This window comes from Stegodyphus dumicola, chromosome 7 (assembly GCF_044657685.1).
Source record: "Stegodyphus dumicola isolate Sdum_Otavi_A_Nest chromosome 7, ASM4465768v1".
Classification (NCBI taxonomy): domain Eukaryota; kingdom Metazoa; phylum Arthropoda; class Arachnida; order Araneae; family Eresidae; genus Stegodyphus; species Stegodyphus dumicola.
In genome coordinates, this window is record NC_140774.1 from 209,539,776 (window position 1) to 209,567,715 (window position 27,940).

Consider the following 27,940-nt stretch of genomic DNA (forward strand, 5'->3'; position numbering starts at 1 on the left):
ATAATGAAGGATGTCACTTCTGACCTTCATTTAAGTTTTGAAATGGTATTCTATATGGAGCTGTCATAAGGCAATAACTGCCATTTTTCTAATGGTTCAATTTTTAAGCTTCTTGAGCATAGTTAGAGGAAACTGTCAATAAAAGCAGGGCATCTAACACATTGTAAAGATTTTTAACAGGGATTCAAGTTAGGTGAATTGGATGACCACTTCCTGTGAGCAGTGTTTTTATGTTTGAGGTACTCATTCAGAAATTTTGGTTTATGCGGACATTCATAGCTATCCATAAGAATAAATACTGGACAAACTGCTGTAGCATGCAGTCTTGCAGTGGGTTCGATAAAATCTCAGTGCAATGGAACTGATATACTGCACTTCTTGTGCAGCACTGCAGGATGTTAAAAGAAAATACGTCCTTCAGTATTTACGTTGCTGTTACAGGCACAGTGTCGAGTTCCATTCTTCTGAGCACTGTGACACTCACAGGAACAAAATCTCATGATACTGAGGAATACAGTTGTTTGGTAGGATGTTTGATATTACTCTTAATGTTACTAACTCTTAGAAAATAAAAGGTAAAAAGACTTACCTTGTAATCGATCTTCTTTCTTCTCCAAAGGCATATCCGGGAGTATTTTTCTTAAGTACATCTATACACAACTCACAGAAAGAGAGAGGCTTCTAAGATAATAAGATATTTAATTTACAATAACAGCACTAAACTAAAAAATATATATAACACAAAGATAAGGATTACATGTTTCACTCAAACGTCCATCACGAGTTCTCAAAGTTCAACTAAAAAGTTCTGATTTAGTTTTTGCTGCTCGCATGCGCAAATCACGTGGCTGTCGGTGAGAGCTTCAACATACTCCCACCTTTAAATTTGCTGAAAAATCAAATTTAAAACTGTAACCTTTGAACAGGCTTTACCATTCGACCACTTCTTGTAGTCATCGATGGAATCTTTTCGCTCTTCAGATCTTGAGGCAAGTCATTACGAATATCTGGTTCGCAGTAAGTATCTCGTTCATCAGAAGAGCTGCTTGCCACATTTCTAAATCTAGACTTTTCATTTGATGATGTTATCTCCAAAGGATACAACGCTTGGTTGGTCGCAAAACTTCTCCAAGCTTAATCTTGACCTTAACTATATGCACGTGTCCATCTCGGTTACTTTCGCCAATAACCAGTCTGTTCGCTTCTTATTATCATCGGACACTAAAACAAGATCTCCAATTTTCAGAGGTTGTGAAGCTTTTATATGTTCATAATTTTTAACTGTCCGAGATATTCGATTCGAAATCTTTTACGTAGATCTTGTAGAAGTTTTTGTCGATAAATAAGCCTTTTGTTTAAAGATTTCGCATCTATGTTATCCAGATCAAGAACTCCAATTTGTCGAATCTCGTGGAGAAACATGGAAGGTGTGATCGGAGATAAATCTTCAACATCTTCCGCAGTGGTGGCTCGTAGCTAAAATTAGTGAGGGTGCTGTTCTAAAAAAGTTTAACCTTTGTTTTAAAATTGTGTAAAAGGAAACAAACATGTATAAAAAGAAAATTTATTTTGAAATATCCTGAAAGCTTACGAGAAAAAAATTAAACATTTCTTAATTACTTTAACCTAACTATTGCAGTTCAATCTATATTTATTTATTTAAAAATGAAATCCATTCTTCTTGTTTTAATTTGCGCAAAAAGATCAATAATTTTCTCCTTGATCTCTGGATGACAATGGAGGAAATTTTTCTTTATTGAAAGCAATGCAAGCGCGTTTAGTCTTTCCGAATTCCTAGTGGTTCTTAGAAAAGTTTTCATTCTTTTCAATGTTGAAAAGCAGCATTCTGGCTCTGATGTAGTCATGGGAACTCTCAAGAGAATTTTTATCAGTTTCGTAATTTTACTAAGAACATCATCTAGAATTATTTTCGAAGATAAATTTCAGTAGCTCAATTAATTTACAATATCCATGGATATCAGACCTGCAACAGAATACTTTTAGTTCAGTTTCAAGCTTTTCTTTGTCAATCATTGGATATGCTGCAGTGGTCAGTACTATTTCTTCTGTAGAATGGTCATTCCTAAAACTAAGCATTTCTTGTTAAACAATTTAGCAGCTGCTAAGTGTTTACTGGAAGAATATCTGTGCATTATATCAAAACGTAGTATAACGTCACATATTTAAACACACTAATTTCTCTGCATTGTATTTAGTTGTATATTATTTCAACATGAGGCATAATCTGATAAAAAAGCTCTAATCAAAACTAGAAATTATCATCATTTAGATATTTTAAAATTCCTGTCGCTTTTGCAATAGTTTGATCTGCATTTGATGTTGATTGAAATCCAGTAAGGCAATTTTTTAGAGGTTGCAAATTTTCATGAACTCTGTGTATGGTCCTTATGATGAAGTTCCACTTTGTGGAGGAATACGACACACGCGGAGTAAAAAGAAATTACGTTCTCAACAAGACGCAAGAATTTCGGTGCTGCAAGAGTGACAGTGCTTTCTCTCTCTCTGGTTTTCTGAGTGCGCATGCACAGAACAGCCAAATACCATGTCGCTGGAACTGTGAAGCGCACAGTTCCAAACAAAGACTTTTGTACTTTTTCACAAACTGGAAGATGGCTACTGCCATTAAACTTAAGGATTATGTATTGTAAAAGTATAAAGAAAGAAGTAAAGACTAAAGGGCACACTATATTAAATATTAAAAATTATAATAAGTGGAAATAAGGGGTGCTGCAGTTCCACAGTGCTCATTACGAGCCACCACTGATCTTCCAAGACATATGTCAATGGACGATTATTCATTATTGCTTCACAGTCACACAAAATTGTTATCATTTCTTCATAATTCAGAGATGATCGTCCTAAAACTTTGCAGAGGATTCTTCTCAGGGCTCCTATTAATTGCTCCCACCATCCTCCCCACCAGGGAGCTGATGGCGGAAGAAATTTCCATGTGATCCTGTGGATACTAGCTTGTTCTAAGATTTTTTCTCAATTTAAGCTTTTGAATAATGTATCACTTTCTTTGAAATTCGTTCTATTGTCGGAATAGATGGTGTGGGTCTTCCATGTCTAGCAATGAAATGTCTCAACGCTTGCAGAAAACTTTCAGTTGATAGCAAGAAAATCAATTCCAAATGTACTGCGCGAAAAACAGCACAGGTAAAAATCACTATCCATGATTTTTGATTTCCCTTCAATATCAAAGGTCCAGCCAAGTCAACACCTACAAGGTCTTCAGGGAGAGGAGCACTGGGTGTTTTCGAAGAACTAGTATCGAACCTCTGACATACAACACAGCTTCTTATGACTTTCTTGACAGTCTTTCGTGCTTTCAAAATCCAATATTGTTCTCGTAAAGCGGATATTAAAAATTGTACTCCTGCAAGATTGTTCATTTCATGTTTAGCTCTAATTAATTTTACTACAATAGGATGATCTGAAGGAAGAATAATAGGAAATCGAAAATTTTCTGTATTATCTCTTCTCAGAATTCTGGTTTTAACCCTAAGGATTCCGTTAGAATCAATCATTGGTTGAAGCACACACATAATCTTTTGTCATCTGATCCAGAAAATGATTCACTCTGCACTAATCTCAAAAGAGTTAATTCGGCTCCTTTAATTTCTTCTGCTGTAATTGTTATAAAAGTTCTTTCATTAGGACTTAGTCTGACATTTTTAACAAAATGGAAGATCCAAGATATTATCTTTAGAATGGTATTGTACGAAGAAATCTTACCAAAATTAACTTCAGTCATAGCATTCGAATTAACTGCAGAAATTATTGTCTTCTTTCTTTCAGCATTTATAATGTCAAAATTAGGTACAATTTCGGAGGTAGGCCATTCTTGTGGATCATTTCTCAACCAATCGGGACCCTCCCACCATTTTGATTTGACTAAGGTTTTCGGACTGCATCCTCGGGAAGGGAGGTCTGCTAGATTTAGCGTTCCAGGAATATAATTCCAGTCATTTGGATTACTTAGAGTATAGATTTCTTTCACTCTTTTTTGAACGAAAACGGCCCAGTTTTCATTCTTTTTTATCCAAAATAATGCATCCATAGAATCACTCCAATCATAAATAGGCAAGCTTTCTAGTCTCAAATCTTCCTTAACATGAAGTGCCAGTCTAGCACCAATCATACAAGCTAAGAGCTCTAGTCGAGGTATGGAAATCTGCTTGATAGGTGCCACTCTGGATCGAGCTGAGATGAGCTGACATGTAACGGAATTTTCATTACAGCTTCACATAAATATGCATGTGGCATGAGCAGATTTACTCGCTTCACAAAACACGTGTAAAGATAAACCAGAAATTCTTTCGAAGTCAGCAAAAATTCTTCTGGGTACAGCTATTTTTTCCAAATTGTGCAATTTATTTTTAAAACTTTCGAATTTGTCAGAAATGCTTTTATATAAATTGTTACCCCATGAAATCTTCTGTTTCCAGCATTCTTGAAGCATAAGCTTAGGAATCAGAGTAACAGGAGCTGTAAACCCAATCGGGTCAAAAATCCTGTGTACTATTGACAATATATTCCTTTTGCTGACAGGCTGTTTCACAGAACTGTCTTTAAAGTCACAGGACAAAATGTCATTTGATAAATTCCATTTCAACCCCAGAACTGATATGGTTTTATCGGAGTCTTCATTGCAAAGATTTCCTTTTAAAGTTTCACCGCTAGTTTCATTGTAACACCATCCCCTTAAATCAAATTTAGCAGTCGACATAATTTCCTTCGACACATTAATGAAAGTGTTTAGTTCTTCAATAGTATCAACGCTGGCCACACAATTGTCGACGTACATTGATTCACTTAATTTCTTAGCTACCTCTTGTTGATGTTCAGGAACACTCGAGATGATAATTCAGTGTGGCGGCGAGAAAAAATAGGACTGGTATTAACGCCAAACATAACCCGCTTATGTTGATATATTTTCAATTTCTCGGAATCTCCTTCTTCCCACCAGAGAAATCTAAGAAAGTCTCTATCTCAAGGACAGACACCTATTTGCAAAAAGGCCTTACGTATATCTGACATAACCCCGTATTTACCTAGGTGAAATCTGTTTAAAATACTCGGTATTAATTCCAAATAATTTGGGCCCTTTTCTAAACGGTCATTTAAGGACACACAATTCCTTTCCTTCCTTGAGGCATCGAACACAGGTCTAATCTTTGTGATTGAACTTTCCTTAATTACAGCCCTATGTGGTAGGTAATGACAATTTTCGGTTTTCTTATCTTCAACAGATTCTATAATACCTTCTTCAGCCCATTTGTTAAAAAACTCTTTCAAACAGTTTTTTGACTGAAGATTTTTGACGCAGGATTTTAACCTTTTCTCTGCTAATAATCTGTTGTCAGGTAAAACCTCATGCCCTTCTAACCAAGGAAGAGAGACCTGATATCTACCCTCACTATCTCTCTTTAATGACTGATGAAAATATGTTTTAGCAATTTCATTAATTTCCTTTCTCGTGGGGGTTGTAGCAGGATCCGTTATTCCTAACGAGTCAAGACACCATAAATCTGAAATTTTAGCATCATTAACATGAAGTGACAATACAGTTTTCGTTCTATCAGAGAACTCACGCTTTTCAGTTTTCCCCATCATTGTCCACCCTAATCTAGTGTGTACGCATGATAACCCACATTTTAGTTGTCTAACCTTCCCTGTTAGAAGCTTTCCTGCCACATCTGCACCTAAAGGAACATGAATTTCTAAAGGTGATTTTTCATACATCAAATCCACAGATTTATTCTGCATGTCGGTTAAATAAATTCCATGTTTTCGCAGTTCAGTAAGATACGTATCTCTACGAATTTGAGGAATGTCAGTACATATTTTATCCTGATCCAAAACCTGAAAATTACAGTGATAATCATCTTTAAGACTACTCACTCTAATTAAATATTTACTATGAGTTTCTTTCTTTTCAGTTTCTCCAAACAAACCATGGATTAATTCTTCTTTACCACTTGTTTTAAAATTCATTATACTAACTGCATACTTCGAAATGTAGGATCACTGGGAACCACTATCTATTAAAATTCTCACATATTTTTCGATCCCATCCCCACGAAGGTTTACTACTAAAGTTTGCAAATTTACTAACTGCATGCAAGATTTATTTGTCAGAACACAGTCTTTTTTATTATTTTTATCCTCCATAATGTCTGTAGAATTATTTACGTGAGAGTTACACATTATTGACAAATGAGCTTTACCGCATATGGAACATTTAACTTTGGTCTTGCAGAAGCGATCAAATCTGCAGGCAATGCTTTAAGCAAAATAGGGGTTAATAAAGCTCCATATGTTTCTGAGGTCATATTTAATGATTGAAGACATCGAATATGTTTTTGTATGTAATTGAATAACTTACGAAAATTTTGAATGTCATTAGAATCTTTTAGAGGTCTTATTTTCAGTAATTTATCTATATGAGCGTTTATCAGTACATCTTTATTTCCAAATCTTTCTGTGAGGAGTTTAACTGAAGTTTTGTAATTTTCTTCGGTTAAATCGAAACCGTCAATGGTGTTATAAGCAGTACCTCCCAAAAAGAATTTCAAATAATTGAATTTGCTTATAGCGTCGCGTTTTATTTTGGTGTATGGCTGATGAAAAAGTGTTCCAAAATGTCAGCCATTCGCAGCTCTCGCCATAAAACTTCAGAATCGTAAGTTTAGGAAGCTTCACATTATGATTTTCGGTTTTCACGTTTTCTATTCTTTCACTTAACTGTTCAGTGCTTCTTAACACACTAAATTTTTGTTCTTCTATATTAATTTCTTTCAATTTTTTGTTAGCTTTGTATTTAAATGTAGTTATTCTTTTACGATATTCGTCAACACCGTTTAATTCCTGGTCTAGATCCTTTATGTCTATTAATTTTTCTATATCGGCATCTATTTGTTTTAACTCGTTCGATTTTACATTTAAGTATTCTAAGGAAATTTCTAGTTCCTCTGCATTCACTTCTGTTTTTGATTATTCAGTTTCGATTCAGCCAACTAATTTTGTAACGGCAGCTCTTATGTGGCCACGTTTCCTTTTCAATGTATCGATGAATTCCGTCATTGTTTAATATATATTCAATAATTCAACAAATATCAACAATTCACTTTCATCCTGGCAGGGATGCCAAAAAATGTATAATTCTTAGAAAATAAAAGGTAAAAAACTTACCTTTTAATCGATCTTCTTTCTTCTCCAAAGGCATATCCGGGAGTATTTTTCTTAAGTACATCTATACACTATTCACAGAAAGAGAGAGGCTTCTAAGATAATAAGATATTAAATTTACAATAACAGCACTAAACTAATATATATATATATATAACACAAAGATAAGGATTACATGTTTCACTCAAACGTCCATCACGAGTTCTCAAAGTTCAACTAAAAAGTTCTGATTTAGTTTTTGCTGCGCGCATGCGCAAATCACATGGTTGTCGGTGAGAGTTTCAGCACTAACAGAGGCTGTTTGAAGTCTTTAACATGAATTTGCAATATTTTTTACAATAGTTCCAAATTCGTCATAGTTTAAAGTGTTGTTTTTATTTTCTGTTTAACACTATAAGTGAAGGAGGCTTCTCACTAATCTGGGACACAAACAAAAAATCTAGAACACTCTCACACATATATTTATTTCAAATATGCATGCAAGCAATTGCTAATTCAATAAATAACAATCAGTCATATTACTTATTTCTATTACTTCATATTTATTCTAAAAATAAATAAAAATCTGAAAAAAAATATGGCGTCCAATTGCCCCTGCGTCGAAATGTTGGCGTCGAAACAACCTGCTTCGGAAAATACTAGTTACAAAGTTTTTGTTTTACCAAAGTTAGCAAATTAATATTATTACGTCTACCCACAAAATTAAAAAATAACTATTCTTTATGTTTTTATAGCTTTTAAATAACATATTAGCAACATGATTTATTTATTTTGTTGTGAAGCAAAAAATCGACATAATATACCAGTTTTTGTATGCTGCTTGTGCTTTTTTTTTTATTATGTTTCACCCTTAAATCTTTAATGTTTTTAGGTTGGAGAAAGAGTTAGATGCAGGCGAGCCAAAAGACAGTGAGGAGTTGCAGAGTAAAAAGGACACTCAGAGGGGCCCAATAGTAGTCATAACTAACAGCAATAGTTGTGAAGATGTTCGCAGGGCAGAGGAAGACAAGACTTCTAATGAAGCGGAAGTTAAAAAGGACTTAAACTCAGTAACTGGAGATTTAGATACAAGTAATGTAAATAATCTGAAAAATGGTGTAATCTCTGACTGCCAGGAGAAGAATATAGCAGCTAAAAATGGAACACCCATAACTTTTAGTAATGAAATAAATTCTGGAACTATTCTATCACCACCTGTTCCTTCAAGCTCAAAATTATTCAGCACATCGAAGAATTTCAAAAAGCCGGTGAAAGCAAAAGGTATAATAGGGTCACCGCCTACATCAACCCCTATAAAGTCTTATCCCACCCCAGTGTGCCTCCAAGAATGAGGAAACACCTTCCAGCTCGTCGAACGCGTAGCGACCCTGGATCTGCTGATCAACCCTCTCGCATTCCGAGGCCCATATTTACTGGCAGTCGTTCGTCCGTTTCGCCTACCATCACTAAATCCAGTCCAAAAGGCTCTTGGAGACCAAAGATAAATGTAGCTAAGAAATCAAAGGTTGTTGAAAATTCTAAATTGAACAGTAACAAGCATTCTATTTGCATCAAAATCCAAGATGCTCCAGCAGAACCTGCGTCTTCTGAAACCGAGCTCGAACAGAATGAGGGAATGTCCCCAATTAAAAACATTTTTGATGAAAATTCAAAAGAGATTGTAACACCTACCAACAATGGGAATGTGAAGGAAGTACCATCCGTGGATAGCAATAGTTGTAACTGCTATGAGGTTTTTGTTCGCTGTGAGTCTGACGCTTCCAATATTTCGAAAGTGGAAGTATTCAACAATGCAATGCCTGTCTTCGAAAATTCACTGGTTGATTCCGCTCCACTTAAGGTGGTTTCGAAAGAAATTTCTGGTACTAACCCTTTCAGAATGAGTGAAATGAATCCATTCAAGGGTGGCACAGATTGTAAATACCATTCTTGAAAATCACTAATCCATTCGAGGACACAGTGGAGGAAATTTCAGCCTTGCAATCAAAAGGTCAGATGTCATCGACTTTAATTCCTCCCCCAATTCCTGAGAGGTAAGTTACAAATAACCTTTCTAAAATTGTTTTAATAAAATAAGTTTGGTTATTTTCAATTCGAAACATTAAATTCAAGACACTTGTTGCGAAGAACACAGAAAATATATAAATCAAATATATTCAAAACAGTTTGTTCAGTTGCGGACTGCCTCTAACCCAAGGCTGGGTGCATTATAAATAAAGACAAAATATTCTTAATAAACCATTCTTTATTTTCATCAAAACTGTCTCACTCTTCCGAGATCAGCTTTCGTACCATCTACAAGCATTCCATTCGAAACACTCAGCACGCAGGCTGACGTCACGAACAGCAGCGCCTCGCGCCAGTTATTACTTCAGTTTTTCATTATGCTTTTGAACCAGTTGACTAAGGTATTCTTTTCTAAATCGTTGTCTCAGATAATTTAACAATTTAGTTCTATACTTTAATCTCTTATTAAGACTTGACGAATTTAATTCATCAAGATCTTCAACGTTGGAATTTCTGTTCTCGATAAGAAACATGGCGGGTGTCAGAGGTACTAATTCTTGCGGATCTTCAGAAACATAAGTTAAGGGTCTACAATTAATTATAGTTTCACAATCACAAATAATAGTATAAAGGTCTTCATATGATAACACTGATTTACCTAAAGTATATTTCAGCAATTCTTTTACTGCATGAACCAACCTAATTAAAATTTTCTCAGAATTTTCAATTTCATACTGTGAAAGTTCAATGTTTCTATTCTTTTCAGAACCATCTTTACAATTATTTACAAATCTAAATATCCATGCAAATATTCTAATCATTTTATCATAATTGGATACACTGATTCGATGCCAAGGGGGTGCGTCTTTTGATAGATCAATTTTCACTATTTTTATCTTTTTCCTCTCCAATTCTACTTCTTCATGCAAACAAATAATCTCACCAGTGGGCCAGTTTTCAGGGCCTTCTCGCAACCACAAGGGGCCTTCCCACCATCTAGACCGAAGCATTTGTTTCGCAAAACATCCGCGCGATAACAAGTTGGCAGTATTCAGTTTCCCTTGGACATGTCTCCATGAATGACCTCGTGTCAACTCTTGAATCTCTTTAACCCGATTTTCAACGAAAACAGACCAATTTCCTTGCTCTGTTATCCACCAAAGGGCAGTGGTTGAATCAGACCAGAAGGTAACTTTTAAATCGGGCAAACTGAGAGCCTTGATAATATAATTTGCAAGTCTAGAACCTATACAACAGGCCATTAATTCTAAGCGAGGAATGCTTAAACATTTCAAAGGCGATACTCTAGACTTCGCCCGTACGAGATTTATTTTTACTTCAGAATTAAATACTGATCGAACAAAGATACACGCTGCATACGCCCCCTTGCAAGCATCCACAAATACATGTAGTTCAGACGTGTCATTGATAAACAAGTATCGAGGCAAAGTAACATCTTTCAAAACATTAAGTTCTTTAAACCAGTTCAAAAATATATTTACATCATTCAGAGACAATTCATGCAATTTTCACTTTCCACAATTTTTGCAACAACAGTTTTGGAAGCAATGTAGTTGGCATTAATAAACCAATTGGATTAAAAATTGTCTGCACAATTGCTAAAATTGACCTCTTTGTGATTTTCGTATCACAGGTCAATGTATCTGTATCTGTGCAGCACCTCAGCGTATCATTATCCAAATTCTAAATTACCTGTAAAACGAAAGTATCCCCTGAATGTTTGTCAACATTTGTACCAGCCACATTGCTTTCAAAACCGCTCAAGTTAAAACATCTATTTGACATGATTAATTTGGAATGTTCAATAAACGTATACTGTTCATCAATACTAAAAACACTTGATAAACAATTATCCACATAAAAGGACGATTTCAATTTTTGAGCAACTTCACTATATTGACGTGGACAGTTTTCTAATAGATGTATTATAGATATGTTCAACAAGTAGGGGCTCGAAGAAACTCCAAACACAACTCTGCAATGCCTATAAATTCATTGCCCTTTATTGCATGGGAAAAAAAAATCTGAGAAAATCTCTATCTTTAGATTCGACGGATAACATTAAAAAAGCTTTTTCAATATCGGCACTAATACCTATCGGATACATTCTAAAACGATCTATAATATCAGGTATTAATTCAATAAGATTTATTCTTTTACACAAACATTCGTTCAAAGAGAGTTTTCCTTTCTCAGATGCAGAAGCGTCAAAAACAGGACGAATTTTCGTGGTTTCACTTCCTAATTTGATTACAGGCTTATGCGGCAAATAATGACATTCATTATTCAGTTCGGTTTCTGGAACACTTTCAATAATATTCAACCTTTCCCATTCCTTGAACACATTTTGATAATCATTGAAAAATTTACTACATTTGAGTTTATAGATCATCTTTTGATACCTTTTCCAGGATAATTCTTTATTATCGGTTAAATGTGTCGTATCACATTTCCAAGGAAGTTCAACTTCATATCTTCCATCTGGAAGATTTTTCATTTTATTCTCAAATTCAGATAAATTAAAACTTTCTTTCATGTTAACAGTTTCCATTCGAGCGCATATTCCTATATTTTCAAGTTCCCATAACTCATTCAGAGGAATTCTCCTGACATGCATTGAAAATGTTTTCAAAATATAATTATTTTCACCCGAATTTCGTTTTCCAAATACCGTCCACAGAAGTTTCGTTTCAGCGGTTACCCGGGACTGTAATTCAATAGAGTTTCCCGTCAATAATTTTCCTATAACATCTGCTCCGATTAAAAGGTTAATTTCAGTTTCCTTTCGCAATGGATCAGAATATTCGATTTCTTTTCCTTTTAATTCATTCAAAATCTCTTTAACTTTGGGAATAAAACCGCAAATCTTTCTCAGAAAGTGCTTCAAAACTACATGCAAACGTTCCTTTTAAACTGCTGACCTCGACGGAAAACACTTTATGTTGTTTAGGTTTTGTTTCGTCCCCCCCAAACAGTGCATGTATAACTGTCTCCTCCGGAAGTGGAGATGCTTTAAGCTGACTCATCATACTTTCACTGCTATCAATTATGCAGCGAAAAATTTTCTCGCGACCTTGACACCGAATTAGAATGCAAAGCGTTTGCAAAAATACAGTTTCGCTTCTGCCACAGTTAGAAAGAGAACTCTCTTTTGAAACATGTATCTGATCGTTATTTTTTAGCTTTTGATTACACATTACATCAAAATGATTACAACTTTTGCAAATAGAACAACTTAACTTACCTTTCAAAGGACAAAATTTACTAATGTGACTCGCTCTTTTCAGACAAGAAAAACAAGCACCTTTTTTCAATAACAATTGTTGTTTTCAGCTAAAGTCATTTTTTTTTTGCAGAGTAACATTTTTCACTAAAATGTTTCTCTTCACAAAAATTACAGTTCGGAACACTCCTACCTGAATTCTCAAGACTTACTAGAGCTGACGCTGTTACGGGTTCATTTTTCTTTACCTGTTCGTGGTTAAAGTCTTTATTCCAATGGTTCTGTTGGGAAGCGAAACCTGTATTCAAGGCCAGAGCCAATGTAGCTATACCAGTAGCATTTTAGGAGACATGGGATGGCAAAAATCATATCTTCGATTGTGGCTGTGTTATCTTGTGGAAAGATTACATAGATAATTGTCAGCTTGCATGAATGTACTTGATTGTCAAGGATGGACACCAAATTAGTTTAAAGTGCCATTTAGAGCTACTGTTAACGAAGAACACAGAAAAAATATAAATCAAATATATTCAAAACAGTTTGTTCAGTTGCGGGCTGGCTCTACCCGAGGATTGGTGCATTATGAATAAAGACAAAAAAGTCTTAATAAGCCATTCTTTTTTTTCATCACAACATTCTCACTCTTCCGAGATCAGCTTTCGTTCTGTCTACGAGCAAAACATTTGAAAAACTCAGCACGCAGGCTGACACAAACAGCAGCGCCTCACGCCAGTTATTACTGCAGTTCATTTCACAACATCCTTTCCCCCTTTGAGACTCAGGTTGAGTCTCAAGCTCATTAAAACATTATTTAAAAGATCAAGATTTTTTTTGGAGCTTTCACAAGTTGTCCAGAGGAGGAATATTGTTGCATCACCATTTTATCAGGTGCAATTCCCCTTTTTAACATACATCCAGCACTAGAATTAGATTCCTCTGCACCCAGTTTCTTATCAGGAATTATGTTTCTATCATTGGCCTGTATCTCCAGAGGGAAGATGCATTGTATTGGTCGTACAACTGTTCCATGCTGGGTCTTATGTTTAACCGTACAAATCTTTCCATCACGTCCAGGGATCAATTCTGTAAATCCGGCTAAGGACCAAAATAAACGTTTTCTGTTATCATCCTCCATCAGTACTATTTCTCCTACTGCAGGTTCCCGAGATCCTTTTTCATTATGCTTTTGAACCAGTTGACTAAGGTATTCTTTTCTAAATCGTTGTCTCAGATCATTTAACAATTTAGTTCTATACTTTAATCTCTTATTAAGACTTGACGAATTTAATTCATGAAGATCTTCAACATTGGAATTTCTGTTCTCGATAAGAAACATGGCGGGTTTCAGAGGGACTAATTCCTGCAGATCCCTCTGAAAATTGGGACAGAAACCAGGTTGGAAGTATACTTGCGAGAATGTACAGGTTCTGGTAATCATATAGTATGTGATCTACTGCTTTTAGTTAGTTATTTATTTCTTAGACTAAAACACTCTTTTTAAATTTGAGCATGCAATAAAATAAAGGTGAGAAGACAGCAAATTTTAGGATCACCCTCTAAAAATAAATACCATAATTTCCGGAAGAAACGCTGCGGCGTTTACGTGTTTGAAATTTAAATTTTCAGCGGGTGCGGCGGTTCTACCCATGCGGCGTTTAGGTGCACTAAAAATAAAATATTTCCTACGATGGTCATTGTACATAGTTAGGATGGCCTTTTCATTGTGCATAGACTGGTGCTATTGCCACACAAAAGACCACTCAGTTGCTTTTTGCGAATGTTATTTTGTTTACATTCTTTCCCTTGAACGGACCTACATGCCTTATTCACCCTAAACGAGATCTCAGAACAATAACATTCTTCCCCCTTTCAAATCAACATTCTCATCAGTTTGAATAGTCTCTCTTCTCTGCTATTCGATGAATTTTCCAGGACCCATCCTCTCCCCACCCTGCCTTTTCTGCAATTTTTTTCAAAGGCTGACACGACTTCCTCCAGCTGCCTCGCAATAACGAACTCTGACATATTTCCCCTTCAGCATGAATGGATTTTTCTTGGCATTCTGCCAAATACAGATCCCATCAGTTTGGGTACAAGTAGTTGTTGAATAGTTTTTAAGTAAGAAGGGAGCGGAAAATTTTTGAAAATGTCTGTAAACGGTACAGAAGCTATACATTTCTGACCTTTAATTTATTTTTGAGTTATGGTTTCATTTCATGCATTTTTCTTAACTGGTATGTCATATATCAGGACTTAGGTTGAGTTTTTGCATCTATATGACCCACGACGATGTCATGCGCAATTTAATCTATTGCGGCGTTTACGCTGATGCGGCGTTTCTGAGTAAATTAATTTAAATTTTTTTCCCGCTATTTTTCTCGAGTGTGGCGTTTAAGCTGATGCAGCCTTTCTTCTGGAAATTACGGTAGCTAAGTGATTAGATCACATATTACATGATTACCCAGGTGCTGGCCTTTCTTCAAACTGGCTCTGTTGATACAAAGATATTCATGATAAAAACTTCACAAAATATGATTATTTAGTCTGTCCTGTTTACAAACCAAAGTCTAGATGGTAACTAAACAAGATGGTTGCAAATTGAAATAGATACTATTTCTCCACTGGGAACCATTTTCTACATTTAGTTAGTAGGTAACTTGTATATTCATGAGTTTTTGGACATAGAATTGAATACCATATAATGAAAGGCATAATAATCAGATTTTTTTTTTGTTGCAGCAATAGAGTTATCACTTTAAAGTAATGTGACATAAGTAAAATAACTGCTTTTTATGATCTTCATACATTTTAATTATTTGGGACACATGCATTATATTTGTTACGATTTCAGTTTTTCTAAGTATGTCTTTGTCTTTGCATATGTTAGAATTTACAGAAATCTAAATTTTGACATTTACATTTTCGATAGGCTTTATCATGGCAGATGTTGATGATTGGAGTCTTTCTGCTGATATACAAGGGAAAGGAATTTCGAAATTAGTTGACAATTTGGACGATCCTATTCCACCACCTGTGCCACCTCCAATACCTCCTCCAAAGATTCCTGATGAAGCATCAAAAGACGATGATGGAAAAGATGATGAACCTGAATTAAATCCTGCTGAGATATCTCTGATGAAAAACCTATCAGATCTCATTTAATTGAAGTTTCTCATGATATAGATATCCAGAGAAATCCTAATTCATCTCTTTATTCTGTGAAATCTTTTGAAGAATTGAATCTGCGACCTGAACTTCTTAAAGGTGTGTATGGTATGGGATTTAATTCATCCTCAAAAATACAAGAAACTGCTCTTCCTACTCTTATTGCAGATCCTCCACAAAATATGATTGCTCAGTCTCAGAGTGGTACGCTTAAAACTGCTGCTTTTCTTTTGGCAAATTTGAGCAGAGTGGACACAAATTTGAAATATCCTCATGTGCTTATTTTATCCCCAACATATGAGTTAGCCATGCAGACAGGAAAAGTGGCAAAACAAATGGCAAAATTTTGTCCTAACATTGAATTTTGTTTTGATGTTAGAGGTGAGGTTTTGCAAAGAGGAGAAAAAATTACTCCTCATTTTATGATTGGAACTCCTGATAAAGTTTATGATTGGGCATTGCGCTATAAGTTTTTTGATCTCAGGAAAATAAAAGTATTTGTTTTAGATGAAGCAGATGTTATGATCTCGACTCAAGGATATCAAGACCAGTCTATTCGCATCCATAAGCAGCTACCGAAAGATTGTCAGATGATGCTGTTCTCAGCTACTTATTCTGAAGGAGTCATGCAATTTGCAGAATTGATTGTTTCTGATCCTATTATAATTAAACTGAAAAGGGAAGAAGACAGTTTGGATATTATAGATCAGTATTGCATAGTATGCAGAGATAAAGAAGAGAAATTTCAAGCTTTGTGTAACATATATGGTACTGTGTCAACAGGACAGGTTATTATATTTTGCCATACCAGGAAGACTGCATCTTGGTTAGTTGAATAGCCATTCTCAATAGATTTAGAGAAGGAAAAGAAAAAGTAAGTAACAATTCTTGGTAAGATGCTCTATAATTATAAAAGTAAAATTTATTTATGAAAGCAGTTTTTGCTTTTCAAAGAATAAAAATATTAATTTACCTTTAATCAAACATGCTATTAATATTCGCATCATTCAAATGAGTAATTTTCTAAATTTTTGAAATTTCTGAATTTAAAGAAAAAGAGAAATGAATTATTTATATATATGTTCTTTAATTATTCTGTGTATGGTTAGTCATTTCTTGGATTTTTGTCATTATATTTCCCATTAAAAATATTTGCAAGTTATTGTGATAGAAATTTTTTAAAGTTAATTTTAATCACAAAATATAAATGGAGAAAAAATATATGATAACTTGATTCAATACTGTAATTTATGTAGTTAAGACCACCCAGTAATGTCCAAAGTAAATGCCTCTGGCAGCATGAATGACAGATGCTGTGGAAGTGACTCAGATATTGAATGTCTGATAAAGTGTCTGGAGTGATGTATTCTCCAGATATCTTCGGCAGTGTGAAAATTGCTCACATTTAGTGCAACATGACATTTGGTGTTTCTTTTAGAGAATCCGGTTATTGAACTTGTAGTAATTTCAAAAGTTTTCACACTTAGTGTGAGGACTTACCTGGAAGTAGTGTTCTTGCAGTGAGACTATTTGAAAGCAATTCTGATTGTATGACATGTAGTATTCAAGGCCAGAGCCAAAGCAGCTATACCAGTAGCATTTTAGGAGACATGGGATGGCAAAAATCATATCTTCGATTGTGGCTGTGTTATCTTGTGGAAAGATTACATAGATAATTGTCAGCTTGCATGAATGTACTTGATTGTCAAGGATGGACACCAAATTAGTTTAAAGTGCCATTTAGAGCTACTGTTAACGAAGAACACAGAAAAAATATAAATCAAATATATTCAAAACAGTTTGTTCAGTTGCGGGCTGGCTCTACCCGAGGCTGGGTGCATTATGAATAAAGACAAAAAAGTCTTAATAAGCCATTCTTTTTTTTCATCACAACATTCTCACTCTTCCGAGATCAGCTTTCGTTCTGTCTACGAGCAAAACATTCGAAAAACTCAGCACGCAGGCTGACGTCACAAACAGCAGCGCCACGTGCCAGTTATTACTTCAGTTCATTTCACAACATCCTTCCCCCACCTTTGAGACTCAGGTTGAGTCTCAAGCTCATTAAAACATTATTTAAAAGATCAAGATTTTTTTTTTTGGAGCTTTCACAAGTCGTCCAGAGGAGGAATATTGTTGCATCACCATTTTATCAGGTGCAGTTCCCCTTTTTAACATACATCCAGCACTAGAATTAGATTCCTCTGCACCCAGTTTCTTAGCAGGAATTATGTTTCTATCATTGGCCTGTATCTCCAGAGGAAAGATGCATTGTATTGGTCGTACAACTGTTCCATGCCGGGTCTTAAGTTTAACCGTACAAATCTTTCCATCACGTCCAGGGATCAATTCTGTAATTCGGGCTAAGGACCAAAATAAACGTTTTCTGTTATCATCCTCCATCAGTACTATTTCTCCTACTGCAGGTTCCCGAGATCCTTTTTCATTATGCTTTTGAACCAGTTGACTAAGGTATTCTTTTCTAAATCGTTGTCTCAGATCATTTAACAATTTAGTTCTATACTTTAATCTCTTATTAAGACTTGACGAATTTAATTCATGAAGATCTTCAACATTGGAATTTCTGTTCTCGATAAGAAACATGGCGGGTTTCAGAGGGACTAATTCCTGCAGATCCCTCTCAAAATTGGGACAGAAAGCCAGGTTGGAAGTATACTTGCAAGAATGTACAGGTTCCGGTAATCATATAGTATGTGATCTACTGCTTTTAGTTAGTTATTTATATCTTAGACTAAAACAACTTTAACCTTAGGAATAAAACCGCAAATCTTTCTCAGAAAGTGCTTCAAAACTACATGAAAACTTTCCTTATCATACTTTCACTAACGTAGCTACTTTGGCTTCCGCTATCAATTATGCAGCGAATAATTTTCTCACGACCTTAACACCCAACTCTGCACAGCGCTTGCAAAAATACAGTTTAACTTCCGCCACAGTTAGAAAGAGAACTCTCTTTTGAAACATGTATCTGATCGTTATTTTTTAGCTTTTGATTACACATTACATCAAAATGATTACAACTTTTGCAAATAAAACAACTTAACTTACCTTTCAAAGGACAAAATTTACTAATGTGACTCACTCTTTTCAGACAAGAGAAACACTTTTTCAATAACAATTGTTGTTTTTCAGCTAACGTCATTTTTTTTGCAGAGTAACATTTTTCACTAAAATGTTTCTTTTCACAAAAATTACAGTTCGGAACACTCCTACCTGAATTCTCAAGACTTACTAGAGCTGACGCTGTTACGGGTTCATTTTGCTGTACCTGTGCATGGTTAAAGTCTTTCTTCCGATGGTTCTGTTGGGAAGTGAAACCAGTTCTTGCAAGTAGAACCATCTCTATCCCCCTTAACTTCGTGTTTTAAGAAATTCATTAAATGTTGCAAGGATCGAGTCCCTTTAGTTTCATTGGAATCGTGATTTCTGCTTATTTACCATGCCATCAATACTTCTTCTGGTAAGCAACTTTCCACTAAGGGGGTCAAAAAATCCCCATATTTTTCTTGGGTTCTCCCCAAACTTTCCAACGCTCGCAATTTTCCTTCTAGTTCATCATAGAGAGATGGTAGATCAGTTTTTGCTCTTCCGGTTACAGCGTTCTTCATCACTAGGCTTAAAAAGTCTCTCACAAAGATTTGCACAAGTAAATCTTCGCGTCTAAAGCGCTCTCTTAGTTGTTTGATGGCTTTAGGATAATTAGCTGCCGTTGCCAGGAAGCTAAGGACTAGACGTCTTGCCTTTGATTTGGGTTCCATGGCCTGCAACAGATACTGCATTTTATCTTCATCAGCGATACTTTTGTCGTCGTGGATATTCTGGAACTGACTCCAAAAAGTCATGTAATCTTTAGCTTCACCACTGAATTTCTTAAGCTCAATTTTAGACAATTTAAATTTCCTAGATTCGAATTTACTTGGAAAAGAGGGGGCTTGTATTTCAGCATCTATTTGAGCACGGCCCACCAGCGGCCGAGTGGTAAAGTGGCTGAACACTGGTAGTTCGGTCCGAGGTTCGAATCCCGCGAACGGGCTGGCTGCATGGGTGTTTTCGTGGTTTTCCCCATGTGTAACGTGTATACGAGCCAGTTAGAAAGTATTCCACGAGGGCATCCCTGCTCTTAGGCAGATAGCCCTAGTGTGCTTTGCCATAATTAAATACACACCTATTTGAGCACTCTGTTCTAGAAACTTATCTCGGTAATCCTCCGCTTCTTTAAAATCATCACTAAATAATTTTTCTCCGTCTTCAGTCTGCAAAATCTGCTGCGAAATAGCACTCTGCCATACGTCAAGTCTCTGGAATTTATCACAAAGTTTACACTTCAAAATCGAAAGTATTTTTAAATCTCTTACTTCCTTAGTTAATTCACTTTTGGTTTTCATTGAGGTTTGAGAAAATGCTATTCTAAGTCCTCTTCTTTGAGCCTTTAAAGCGATCAAATCCATCTTCAAAGTATATTCAAAATCAAAAGTTCAATCGGAAAATTTCAATTCATTGCACCCGGTCCCGCCGAGGGTTCCACTATGTTGCAAAGAACACAAAAAATATATCAATCAAATATATTCAAAACAGTTCATTCAGTTGCGGGCTTCCTCTACCCGAGGCTGGGTGCGTTATGAATAAAGACAAAAAATTCTTAATAAGCCATTCTTTATTTTCATCAAAACAGTCTTTCTCTTCCAAGATCAGCTTTCGTTCCTTCTACAAGCAAAACATTCGAAACACTCGGCATGCAGGCTGACGTACGTCACGAACAGCGCCTCGCGCCAGTTATTACTTTAGTTCATTTCACAACACTATGGCTCACACAAATTCAGTTGAGAATCTGGGGAGTTCCATTGAAAGATCTATGCATGGCTAGGCTTCATGTGATTTCATTTAAGACCAAAATGTCTGATAAATCTGTCACAGATTTGAGATATTTTAGCAGATAAATACAAATAGAAATATGTGTGAATGAAAATATGATATTAGATGCTGGTGTGGTTGTTGAAATTGATGGAAATAAGCTTGTAAATCAAAAATTTCTGAATGATTAAAGAGTGAATGGAGTCTGGGTGTTTGGAGGTAATGAAACATCATGTGATTTTTGTTCTCCATCTGATGAAGTTATGAAGAAGAACATAAAGCAGAATCTATAATTGTCTGACACTGCTGGAGAGCCCGTTATTGTCTTCCAGTGAGTCACAGTGTGACATTTAAGGATTCTGTTTCTATGGCTCACACAAATTCAGTTGAGAATCTGGGGAGTTCCATTGAGAGATCTATGCATGGCTAGGCTTTATGTGATTTCATTTCTTTTAAGACCAACATGTCTGACAAATATGTCACAGATTTGAGAAATTTTTGCAGGGAAATATATGTAGAAATGCAGGTGAGATATGACATTAGGTGTTGGTGTGATTGTTGAAAGCAAAAATTTCCGAATGATGAATGGAGCTTGGTATTTAGAGACACTGAAAGAGAGAATGACTTCCACACCCTTATTGAAGTTATGATGTGAAATTTAAAGATGGGCCCTATAATTGCCTGTGCTAGAAGGCACATTGTGTTCTTATAGTGTGTCATTTAAGGTGACACTTCGTATAGTGTGCCTATTTCTAGGACTCTTACTACTCCGTTGAGAATGTGGAATGCTTCTAGGAGAAATATGTCATGGGTAGGAAGAACTTTCACAGAGAAGTGTATGTAGAAATGTATATGCATAAAAATAATATGATTATAGAGTTATTCGTGTAACTGTTGAAATTAGTGGAAGCACAATCGGAAAGTGGAAATTTAATCATGATAAAAGATTGAATAGAATCTACGTTTAGAGGCACTGAAAGAAGCTGCAACACTTTTTTCTTCTTTAGAATTTATTGGCATAAACTGAGGGGGATGTTGAGCTAAAACACATTTGATTAACTAGTCTGTTATTTGTACATTTTCATAAGTATAAATGGCATGTTCCTGTGTCCAAAAACTTAAAATGACAGAATTTCCATTATATATTTTAAGAAATTGTTTTTTTTACTTAAAACAGGGTTTTTAAAGAAATAAGCAGCAACATATGTGTATAAAAATGAATTCGATTCTTTTAACATTTTGTAAGGCTGCTTTGCAAATAAATTTTGTAAATATGAATATTCAGAAACAAATGTAAGACACTAAATGAATTCCTCCTGAATGCAGTTTCATGAATAATTAAATATAGCACTTTTATTATAATTTATTGTCATTAATGTATTCCATATAAAATACATGATTTGATATCCCCCCCTCCACACACGTGTAAAGAAGCATCACCTGACCTAATTATTTAAAGGGATCTTTATAGCACATAAACATATATAGGACAATTACAACAAATTATAGTACAAAGTCTTTAATCTGGACTTGTCGGGACTTTGGCGATTTCGAATTAGGGTTTTTTCCGGATTATAGATCATCAGTTTAAATCTGGTAAGATGGCATGCAGAAATTGTAAAATTAAAAATATGAAACTGTAATTTGTGAAATAAAGAGCAATTATGATCTAAAGGGTATCAAAATTTACAAAAAAAAAGTTTAATATATATTTACTTTATTACACATTTCTTTCAATGCGCGCATGCGTAAAGCATACATTATGCATAGTCAAAATTAGAAAATTGCAACCAGAAAACTATTTGATGTCTATTCGTGATATTTATAATGACAAGGAATTTGATTTAAATCAATCAAAGACGAAGTACATAGAGATGAAATACTACATTTAGTAAGAACTTATAGGCCGAATAAAATAAAAACATCTGCCCTGAAGATGAGGATAGTGCTGACAGATCAACTTCCAGTTCATTGTGCGCAGCGACGTTTCATGCCCGCAGAGCAGCGTGAAATTGATAAACAGATTTCGGAATGGTTAGAGAAAACAAAGTATATGCCTTTATCCATGTTTTGCAGCAATTCCAATTTTTGTTTGATGGACATCGAAACATGCTTTCACTTTGTAGATCCTTTTGCAGCTCCAGAATCGGAAACTCTTTTTGAGATAATCGAAAGTTCGAGCTTACTTTTATAAAATTGCTCTAACAGTCTGCAAAAAAATAATAAGCTGGATCAATTTGAAGATTAAAGAACAGTGCAATCTGCAACATTTCCTGAAATAGATAATTAGATAATTTTAGCCTAGCTTATACCATCCGTTATACATTAAACGTGCATGTGTAAATGTATTAAGCACATTTGTAAATGCATTATGCGTTTATGTTTTAATTTTTATTTTAATAATTTCATAATTTCTGTGCATGCATTTACGCATGCACAGGAAGTTTGCAGCTTTGAGTATTAAGATCATTCTGGATTATGGATGTCTGAATTAAAGACTTTGTACTGTATTTTGAAAATATCATTTACAGTTGCTCTGTAATGAATACATTCTTAAAATAAATACTCTTCGGCAATTCATTTATCTTATTTAAACTAATAATTGAATAGAGTACGTTATATCAGTATTTTCATCTAACTTTAATGCAAAATACTTGCTGTGTTTTATTTTCCGAACAAGTGTCTTTGGTATGAATTTGCCATTTCATGAATTCATCAACTTACTAGATCATTTGATAACGTGATATTATTAAGTTCATTAGCTCCTTTTTCGTTTAATAATGTTAAAACGATATCTTCAGCTGCTGGTAATGTAAGTTTTTCTCCAATAGTGTGAACCTGCCCCAGTCTTGGCAATTCTTAGGCTTACTAGGCAACTAAGTTCCAAAGCTAAGTATTTTAGGAATTCTCCAAAGAATGATTTTTTAAAATTCTGTTCCTATTAACGTTACACTACAAATCCTCAGCCAGATGGAAGAACCAGCAAGATTGCTTATTTAAATCCATTGAAGGTGGTAGGGCTGGAAGAGTGGCAGGGACTGAGTCCCCTTGTTAGTAGGGATGTCATTAATGTTACGAATACGATTATTGTTAGTTGATTTTCCTATAAAATATTTATAGTTTCGGAAAGTTAAGAAAATTTTGGAAGCAGCATTTCATTCAGTGGGTATCGGTGGTCAATCTCATATGTGGCACTTCGTTCATAATGATATGGGCAGCTTTGGACTTTTTGTACTTAATTTTTGGGAGGAAGAAAATGTAAATGAATGTAATGCAAAGAAATGTATGAAATGTTAGATATTGTAATTTATAATCTCTTAAATATAAAAATACCAAAATAAAAGTATTTGGGTCAATTAAAACATTTTTGTAACTGGAAGTATGTATATCTGTGATAAACAGACAAACAGTTGTGCAGGTAAAGGCCAGGGAAGGAATTTTGCTGGATTTGTCTTATCAAAAATGCTGACAGAACATATCAAAAACGCAGAGATACATGACTATTATCTTGTTAATCACATCCAAAATGAACACCTCCATCTGATGGGTGAAGTGGTTCTCAAGAAAATAATTGCAGACACTCACACTATCAAATATGTCTCCATCATGGTAGATTATACTCCTGATGCAAACTATCAGGAGCAAATGACTATGATAATATGAATTGCCAATGTTTATGTGACAAAAATTGTGATTTGTAGGCTTTTTGGCAGTAGGTAGTAGCACAGGTTTGACAGAAGCATGCTTGAAAAAGCTTGATGAACTAAATTTGCTGCAGAAAATACAAAACTGCAGAGGGCAAGGATTTAATAATGGATCCAATATGAGAGGACAGAACAGTGGCAAACAAAAACGCATACTTCAGCTAAATCCGAAAGCGTTTTACCTTCCATGCGGTTCTCATGGCTTAATGTTCAGAGATATGGTGAAATCTTCGACTACTACTATCGACCTTTTTTTGGATTTTTTGCTGTTTGCTGCATCAATTCAGTTATGGTATTTGCTCAAGCGATATGTTAAATTGTTTACAGTGAAGCCAACCTCAGAAACATGGTGCGAATGTCGAAGAGATTTTGTTAAATCTGTGAGGTTTCAGATAGAATTGATTTATGGTGCATTATTAATTGAGGTCTCTGAGAGAAACTACCCAAAGGTAACAATGAAGGCTGCCAGTTTGGCAAACCAAATTAAACGCTACCCTTTCTGGGTATTGTTAGTAATAGGGTACGATCTCTTGGAGAAAGTTAATATTGTGAGCAAAATGTAGCAAAGTAAGGCTATGTAATTTAATGTTACTTTGAATTGTATTCAGAACACAATCAACTTCCTAAAATCCTTCAAAGAAACAGGTTTTAATTTGGCCAAAGATGCAGCTAAAGAGTTAGCTACAGAACTTGAGATGGACGAGGGCGAAATAATGTTTTCAACAGCTCAGATTGCAGGACTATATGAAACTTGTCATAATGGGATGAAAGCCCATTATGACAAGTTTGGTTTCTTGCTCAATTTCCGATGCATTACGGGAATGAGCGAAACTGACCTGTGATGTTCTGAGCGTTATCTTAACAGATAAAATTACTGGGTCGGATGTTGATGCTCATGATTTATGTGCTGAATTGGGCAACTTAACAGGTTTAGTGCAACAAAGTACTGCTGCTTTTAAAAATCTGCTGTTCATTAAATTCTTTCCCAAACGTCTGTTGCATTCCTTATAGCTTTGACATTTCCAGTAACTGTCGCGTCTGCTGAGCGAAGCTTTTCAAAGCTCAAGCTGATTATGAGTGACCAGCAAACAAGCATGATGCAACAGCGATTGAGCACACAAGCATGACGCAAGAGCGTTAATATCAGTTGAGGTACAAAATCTCATGATACTGAGGAAAACAGTTGTTTGGTAGGAAGTTTGATATTACCCTTAATGTTACTAACAGAGGCTGTTTGAAGTCTTTAACATAAATTTGCAATATTTTTTACAAATATTCCAAATTTGTCATAGTTTAAAGCATTGGCTTTCTTTTTCTGTTAACACAATATGTGAAGTTGATGAAAATAATTCTTTCACGTCATGTTCGTTTTTGTTCTTTTACTGCTTGTAGTTGAAACGTATTAACTTATTTTTAATGATCAGCAAACAAATGCTTTTAGATAAATGTGAAAACAATTATATCGAGAAAATTATTTTTGTACACTGATAAATGTACAGAAGTACAACGAAGTTTATAAATTAGTGGATGAATGTTCATCAGTATTTAATAACTGATACATGATCAGAAAATTGCATGAGGCAAAATGGCTGAAATTTTGAATTTTTGTTTTAGATGCCAAGACAAGAACGAAGTTCGTATGCAGGAGGAGGACAATGATGTGGAAACGTTTGCATTCCAAGCTGAGATAGGCTACTCATTGAGCATCATCATCAACACCTTCTATTCCAATAAAGAAAGGCTCTTCATTGAGCATCATCATCAACACCTATTCCAATAAAGAAATCTTTCTTCGAGAACTGATTTCAAACTCATTGAATGTAAGTAATTCTGTTGTATATTTAACGTGTTGTAACATGTTAAGATTGCAAACTAAATGAAGTACTATACAAAGTCAAGAAATAATGGAGGACCCTTGTGACCATCATTTGATTTCGTTGCAAAAATTTTTATTGGTCATAGATTGTTTCAGTTTTACCGAGGGCCTCAATAATTTTGTTAGCATGACTGCTGCTAGAGTAATATAGTACATCTTAGCTACCAAGTTTATGGCTTAAAATTAGTTCATTTGAATGACATAAGTAAATATAATGTGATATAAAAACTAGCATCTGATTTAAAGATATAAATTTTTTATTTAGGCTCTTGACAAAACCAGGTGTGAATGTCTCACAGATCCTAGCCAACTGGACCTGTAAAGATCTGAGAGTTAAAAATCATTCCGAACGAGGAGGATAGAACCTTGGCCATCATTGACACCAGTATTGGTATAAGCATTGCAGATTCCGAATGAGGAGGATAGAAACTTGGCCATCATTGTCACCAGTATTGGTATAAGCAATGCAGATTTGGTAAACTTGGTGATTTGGTAAACTTGGTGATTTGGTAAACAACAGATGTCTTATTTTTTAATTTTTTATCAAGGAAAATATTTTCCTATTATAAAATTGCAAGTAATTGTATTCTGAAAAGTGCATTGAACTCTGCTTAATTATTGATTTCCATACACCAAATGATGCAAATTTTTTTATGAACAAAAATGCTAATTGTGAAAATGGACAACCATAATGATAACGATAGTTTTCAAAATATAGAATTTATTCATCATTGGTTTTTATTAACATTGAACATTTGTACATATATTTAGCTACTAATCCATTTTTAATCCTTTTAGGTGCATTCTGATCAAAAATCAAAGATTATAAATACTTGAGTAAATTGGTTCATGAAATGCATGAATAAAATAAAATAATGCTTAATTAAGCATGAAGAAAAGTAAGAAATTATCACCTGATGGCAATAAATTGGTGAAGCTCAGCTCAGTTTTACTGTTGTTACAGTAAGCACCACAGATGTTAACAAGTATTTTACATGGAAGTTTGGAATTCTTTGCCCCACAGAAGACATTTCTCCACTATCCAGCAGGAATGGTCTAGAATCTGCAATCATTAGCATTATTATTGAGGAAAATTTTGGAAGTTCCTATGAAATCCAGACTGAGGAGAAAATTAATACAGACAATAATTCTGCCCTCTAAAAATTAATCTTTTGCTATTTTTATCCAATAAAAGATATTGGTATTGAAGATCCCCTTCCAATTCTATTCCAAATGCTTGTTACATTCATTAATTTATCCTGAATTTTAGAGATTTGTCTGTTTGTCCTGTGTATGATTATGTGATGTTTCAAAGATCTCTTTAAATAAGTAGAACAGATAATTGTCGTTTACATGCAGGGGGGGGGAACACAAATCATAAACTTTATGGTATGTATTAATAAGAATAAAATAACTTGTAAGAATATTGTATTTCATTGTTCATGAAACTGCTGCCACAGTGAATTCGTGCAGTGGCTTACACTTCTTTTTAAATATTTAGGTTTACTTCTTTTTGCTAAACAGCCCTAGAAAATGTTAAAAGAAATAAATGATTTATTTTTCAACACATATAATATTGCTTATTTCTGTCACATACTGCTTATTGTTATAAATAATAAAAGAATTTTTTAAGTTGTATAATTTATTAAAGATATAACTTAAATGTTTGGGCATTGGAGGCTGCATTTTACGTTTAAGAAGAATGTACAAATAAAGGACTAATTAATTGAATATATTTTAGCTAAAATTGCACTTTAATGTATGCTCTGGCATGAGATTAAATTTTTCTACCCATTGAAAATTACTTTTCAAGAGTTATATTCTTTCCTTATTCTGTTTTGCAACTCATTTTACATG

At 34.7% G+C, this 27,940-nt stretch overlaps 1 protein-coding gene, 1 long non-coding RNA gene and 1 pseudogene across 3 annotated transcripts in view; 2 read left to right on the forward strand and 1 right to left on the reverse strand.

Annotated features, from left to right (window-relative positions):
* The window catches only part of LOC118192935 (uncharacterized), an 88,661-nt gene extending 80,436 nt beyond the window's left edge, over positions 1–8,225 (forward strand). Inside the window, exon 25 of the mRNA XM_085821457.1 lies at positions 8,087–8,225. The gene's annotated coding sequence lies outside the window, so the exon portion shown is untranslated. The remainder of the gene's footprint in view (positions 1–8,086) is intronic.
* Positions 688–17,608, reverse strand: LOC146996628 (uncharacterized). The gene is made up of 3 exons (XR_015042373.1): positions 17,132–17,608; positions 7,219–7,286; positions 688–1,499 (listed from the first exon to the last, which is right to left on the reverse strand). It is a non-coding gene; the product is annotated as an uncharacterized LOC146996628 (long non-coding RNA).
* On the forward strand, positions 9,114–26,022 carry LOC118192936 (ATP-dependent RNA helicase DDX19A pseudogene; annotated as a pseudogene). The gene is made up of 3 exons (XR_015042367.1): positions 9,114–9,248; positions 15,396–16,505; positions 25,822–26,022. The product of XR_015042367.1 is annotated as an ATP-dependent RNA helicase DDX19A pseudogene (transcript).
* The last annotated feature ends 1,918 nt before the right edge of the window (positions 26,023–27,940 follow it).